This window comes from Dipodomys spectabilis, unplaced genomic scaffold, assembly GCF_019054845.1.
Source record: "Dipodomys spectabilis isolate Male_0828 unplaced genomic scaffold, ASM1905484v1 ptg000339l, whole genome shotgun sequence".
In the NCBI taxonomy this organism is placed as follows: Eukaryota; Metazoa; Chordata; class Mammalia; order Rodentia; family Heteromyidae; genus Dipodomys; species Dipodomys spectabilis.
Genome location: NW_024871016.1, coordinates 377800 through 384387, shown reverse-complemented (window position 1 = coordinate 384387; position 6588 = coordinate 377800).

Here is a 6588-nt window from a genome sequence, read left to right as displayed (position 1 = left end):
ACTACTCATTCCATCTGTATTCCCATGCATAGGAATGAATCTCTTGTGATCTCCTGCCATTGGTGTCAGGATTGGGATTTGAACCCAGGGCTTATGTTGATAGGTTGGGCTATGGCTTCACTGTTAGCCCACCAGCCATCAGCAATGGCAGGTCAGATATACTTTGCAGCCATGTCATTTAGACCCAGGATGGTCACCATGCCAAAAAAAAAACAAAAACGTAAAATGCCAACCATTTGAAGCTCACCACATTTTGTGCTTTCCATCTTCTTTTTTCTTCCTGCAAGCCCTCTGGGCCTAGGATCTCAGAATCAGTTATGGGTCTGGAGACTGCACCCCAGCCTAGGGAGATCCAAGCTGAAGAAATGTTTCCAGGACCTGAGTTCAAGCCCCATGGATGGGCAAAAAATAAATAAATAAATAAAAATATTAATTATTTAACTAAATAAAAAAACATAGCTCCCTGGTTTGGAATTTCTGCCAGTTTTCTTTCCTAGCCTGGGATTTGAACTCAGGGTGTTGGTAAATTTGTAGCAATGTGAGGGAAGAGTTGCCACTACTTGAGTTCAAACCCCATGCCAACCAAAAATGAAAAACTAAGTCACTGACCTCAGCAGGGTGAGGTAGTTGTGGAGATTGGAGGGAAGGGATGGTAGGGGGAAAACAAAGGAAGATTCAACAATTCTCAATAGGAAATGTAATCATTACCTTGCTCCTATAACTGTAACTCCTCTGTAAAACACTTTTGTAATAAAAAAGTACAAAATAAGAGAAATAATGTTGGTCTCAGAGAAGCACTATAGAGGTAAGGAAAGGATGTCTGAATATCTGTACAAACTCCACACTGCTTTTTTTTAATGTTCAGTATGGAACTGAGTAAACATAATTGCTTCCATTAAAAAAAAAAAGATGCTTATCTCCAGTGAACCACAAAAAGACCCCATGTGGCACTGTGGCTCAAGTGGTAGAGTGTTCGCCTTGACCTGAGGGGCACTGAAACATGCACAGTGGAAGTCAAAACAAGGGTGAAAGTTAACCCCTCTGACTCGGGTGATCCTGACGGTCGTAGGCCCCCTCCCTATTCCCTCGATTGGAGGGGAGGTACGGCACCCTACGAGACCTGCAAGGTCCCATGGAGGGGCCAAGGGCTGGGGAAGTAATCTAATGGAAGACCTACCCTGGAAAGTAAAGGCCACCCGAGAGCCCGGACTCTAGGCCACAGGATTCGCTTCCCCAAGCGTATCCATTCAATCTGTCACCAGGGGCTAACAGGCCCTTGGAGAACTATCCATGGGAAGCTAAGGATCTTAAAGAGCTCTGCAAGATGGTGGCAGAGGATGGCCCAAACTCTCCTTGAGCCCAGACCCTATTACAGGACATTGCTTATCACCCATGTGTCCCTAAGGACTGGCTGGATGTGGCCAAAGCTGTCCTTACTAGTTCTCAGTTTATTAAATGTTGTACTTTCTTTGAGGAGGAATGCAGAGTGTGGGTGGAGAATAACTGGCAGGCTCAACCCGAGATACCTATTACTTATGCCATGTTAGCAGGGATGGGGGAAGGGTACTCCACTGACATCCAACAGGCCACAATACCTGGCCCGTACTGTGACCAGATGAGGCAGGCAGGACTTGCCACATGGTACAAACTGGATGATAGGCCTACTGAATCCCCCATAGCAGGAGTGAGACAAAAACCGGGTGAGCCTCTACCAGATTTCGTAGACCGAATCCAATCGAGCATTCACAGCAAGCTGCCGGAAGGGAACCTCCATGATCAGTTTGTAAAGCTGCTGGTCTGGGAAGGGATGAATGCAGACCACCGCATGGCCTGCATGGGATTGAAAGAGAGTTCCCTGGGCAGCTGGGTGGTGGCCTCCCAGGATGTGGGAACGCAACTGCACCAGTTCCAATCATTAGCTTTAGCTTTAAAGGCTCAGACATCTGCAATGACTGAGGCTATTACCCAGGCATTGGCAGCTCAGGGCCAAGGAACCCGAAGGTCATCTGGGAGAGGACTTGTTTTAAATGCAGGCAGGACGAGCAGTTTAAGAGGGACTGTTTACAACAATCCCCCACCATCAGCCTGGGGGCAAACCATTCCCTACACTCTGCCCCAGGGACAGGGAGGGATACAAGTTTGATTTAGATGGGAAGCCTTTAAACTAGGGGAGGGGCAAATATTTTGTATACAAGTTCTTACCTAAAATGTTGAACAGAAAGGTCTGTATACAGTTGTTATTTACTTCAGGTAGTTCTGTTCTAGATTTCCCATGGAACAAAAAAATCTACGATCTACCAAGAGCCAAACTGGCATCAACACTCATCTCTCTTCTTTACTACTAATGGTCCAATCACTCAGGTTGTGGGTTGTTCTGTTTCATTTGAATCTATGTGTTGAGTTGTTCCTCACTTTTCCTTGTGTTTCTTTCCCTCAAGTTCTTACAACTGGGACAGGCTTTTGGATCATGCACAAGGGCCCTCCCTATCCTTGTCTGGCGAATCTCGACCCCCAGACTTCCCTCAAACCCCCTGTGTGGCAAATCCTATTCTTACAAATGTAATCCTGTTAAAACAAGAAAAAAGTGAGGGGTAATCTGCTGGGCACATGGGCAGCAAAGAAGTGCTGAGAGAGTAGAGTGGGCTGAGCCCAATTTGCCTTAAGTTCAATGCACAGCCAGCCCATGAAAGCTTAGTTGCCTGATAGGGTGTGACCTTGACAGTGGTTGGTTCCTCTTCCTCCCCTGCCATGCCACCCACCATTTTTGGCTTTAAAAAGGGCTGTTCTCTGTTAATAAATGAGTTTTTCTTCCTGCTTGATTTGGCTCCCCACTGTGTCTGATTGTCTCCCGAGCTGAGGGAGGCTAAGGAATGGGAGAGCGTGGCACTGACCTTTCCTAGGACCCCATTCATCTTTCCTGGGACAGACGAAGATCCAACACCTAGGTATATTTTTGCCAGTTCTTGTTTTGAACTCAAGGTATGGGCACTGTCTGTAGCACTCTACTACTTGAGCCACAGTCCCAATTCTGACTTATTCTATGTATATGCTACCAAGAAATCGTACCCAGGGCTTCTTGCATGTTAGATAAGCACTCTCTCAATAATCCACATTCCCAGCTCCCTCATCTTTTCCTTAATGGTAGTTTTTTACATAAGTATGCTGCCATTTTACATCCCCAAGTTTAATTTCCTGAATAATGGTTACTTATACGAAACCTGATCTTCTCTTCCCCTGCCTGGTTTGTTACTGTTCCTGCATTGGCCTCATAATAAAATGTAAATAAAATCTGCTGAGAGCGTCAGTGTATCATATAAGGACACAGGACTGGAACCCTGGAAGAGAAAAGCCATGGGACTGAAATGAAGAGAATGATGCAGTATGCATCAGGAGCATATCTGAAAAATAAATCAGTAAATAAAAGGAGAAGCATTGCATAAGGTCTGTTTGCATTCTGAGAGGTAGTATACAGACTAAGTAGGTAGAGCACTGAAAATTTTTTGTGGACATACTAGGGCTTAAACTCAGGGCCTGATGCGTTTCTCAGCTGTTTTCCCAAGGCTGAGGCTTTACCACTTCCACAGCTCCACTTTCAGCCATCTGGTCGTTAATTGGACATACGCGCCTCCCAGACTTTCCTTCCTGGTCAGGCCTGTGAATCCTGCTCGGCTTTCTCTCTTACAGCTGGAGCTCTACTCTCTGGACCACTGGACCACTTCTGGTTTTCTAATAGTTTATTGGAGATAAAAGTCTCACAGAATTCCTGCTCAGGCTGAATTCGAATGGCAATCTCACAAACAAGATTCAATCGGGTTTCCTCAGGAAGACACCAAAGAGCCGCTCCACACAAAACCTTAGTCTAAATCTCGAGAGGTACTACAGAAAAAGAGATACATGAAGACGAGTCTACTGAGTTCTAGATACTTAAGGTTGGAGACACACAACACTCATAATTATTAGATCATTTTATAGACAAAAGGAGCAATGAAGACAGTATAAGGATCGCTCCAACTTTTGGTCCTCTCATCTTGAGACAGCAAATACACTGCAGCTCAATGCTAAGTGACAGAACATGCATATCCTGTGGACATTTGCTCCCAAATCCTGTGACACTCTTTTCTCACTTTTGGCTTCAAACCTGTGACCGAGAGGAGAAGATGAGGAGAGAAAATCCTTCTCAGAGAAAACAGCTATAAAGAACATTGGGTAGATAATTTATAAATTCAAACCTTTGGAATGACCCTGTTAAGAAGTCAGATTGTCCAGATGAAAAAAATGAAGAAGAAAAGAAAGAAGGTGAAAATCGCTTCTCACTGTAATCCCAGCTTCTCAGGAGGCTGAGGTATAGAGAATCTGAGTTTGAACCCAGCAAGTATAGCAAAATCCATGACACTGTTATTTCTAAGAGATCACAGGAAAACCAAGAAGTGGGACTGTGATTCAAAGTTAATGCACTACCCTTGAACAAAAGGAGTTCAGGGTCAATGCCTAGGCTCATAGTTCAACCCCAGGACCTGCCCTTCAAAAAGAGTCTGTACCTCCATGTCTTTGGGTATGTATGGATATATTACTATAGGTGAAGCTCCAGAGTAGTTATGATGAATGGCATCAAGCTAGGAAATTTCTATTCAATAAAATGATTTCATAACAGAGACTGCTTTCATGACAGTGCATAATACAGAGCTCCCCTCACTGTTCCCAGTGTAGCCTGAGGGTTTCTCTGCATCCCAGACCTGCTGGAAGAAGTCTCTCTTGCTGGAAGAAGTCTCTCTCATTGTCTGGACAGGCAGACAAAAGCCCTCACTCCTGTACAGCTGTGTAACAAACAACTCCATCTGTGTCAGATAGTGAGGATGATTTGGGGCGGGCTCTGAAGGTCAGGAGAAAAAGGTCTCTTTGTACCCCAAACTATCTCTCTCCCCAGTGCTCTGGTTTGACAGGAGGCCTTCATTTGTGCCCCCTCATGTGGCAGGCCAAGTCCTGTGCACTTATCCTGCCTTTCTGAGACTATATTCCGGTGTTCAGATACAGTGCTCAATATACTTCAAGAGTCCTTCTGGCAGACAACTAGAGCAGTGAACTTAATTGTTTCATTGCCTGTGATGATGGGCCTATGATGCCTCTCCTAGGTTTCTGGAAGCTTGAGAAATCCAAGCACATATCTGATATCACAAAGCTTCCTGTCATCTAGGGCTGGTGAATCTCATCAGGTTTTAAAACATTTGCCCTCTCCTAGTTGGGCCATGGGTGGCTAGGTTTTGGGGTTGAACACAGGGCCAGGGTGCTGACCATGAGCTCAGTGCAGAAGCCCAGTGCTTTACCAATTTGTGTAACAGCATCAATTCTAGTATGTGTGTGTGTATGTGTGTGTGTGTGTGTGTGTGTGTACGCACGCGGGTGCACAGGGGCACGGGCACATACACCGTTCTTGGAGGTTGAACTCAGGACCTGAGCAATGTACCTAGTTTCTCTTGTGCAATCATAACTTTCTCCCACTTGAACCACAGAGCAACTTCAGTATTTTTATTTCTGTTGTGGTCCTGAGAAATCAAACCCAGGGTTTCATATTTGCAAAGCATTCTACCCCTAAGGCACATTCCCTCTACCCCTAAGGCCCTCTACTTTAGGTATGTTAGTTTGTTTCTCTATATTTTTATTATTTTAGGAGTTGATGTCTGGGCCTGGATGCTGTCCTTGAACTCTTCAGCTCAAGTCTTGTGCTCTACCACTTGATCCAAACACCATTTCAGCTTTTCTGGTGGTCCATTGGAGCTAAGTGTCTCAAGGACTTTCCTGCCCAGGCTGGCTTTGAACTATGATCCTCAAATCTCATCCTCCTGAGTAGCTAGGATGACAGGCATGAGTGACAAGCACCTAGCTTCCACTTCAGGTTTCTTAGTGGTGAACTGGAGATAATAGACTCATGGGACCTTTTGTGTCTTGGATAATTTGGAACCCAGATCCTCAGATATCAGTTTCCTGGGAAGGCAGGATGAGAGACCTCAGCTATAGACCCCTAGGCTGTGGCCTCTGTTGCAAGGGGGTCCAAGGCTCCAAGCAGTGGAGTGCTAACCATGAGCCCAGGAGGTAAGGGTCAGAGATTAGGCCCCTATTTCAAGGTTTATGACTGAGAAAAAACAAAACAAAACAATTGTCTGAAGTAGACAACTCACTAGTCTACAGTAATACATAATTTTGTCCCTGCCATGGATACATATATGAGCCTCAATATTCTTGTCTACATAATCATCTCAGTGGGGAGATCTTACAAGGACCCAATGAAAGAATGCACCTGATGGAGGACACAACACATGGCACTCTTTGCATGATTCAGCACACAGCATCCTGTGAAAGACTCAGTACCCAGTACCCAATGCAGGACTCAGCACACTGCAACCTGTGAAGACTCAGCACATAGCACCATGTGCAGGACTCAACACAGAGTACCCTATAGATGACTCACACTTAGCTCTGTTCCACAAGCTGTCATTAGACTTAGGGCGCTCTAATCAATATCACCATTCTTGAAGAACATTTCACAAACCACACAAGTTCACACCTAACAGTTTAGTGGGATTTTTTTTGGAG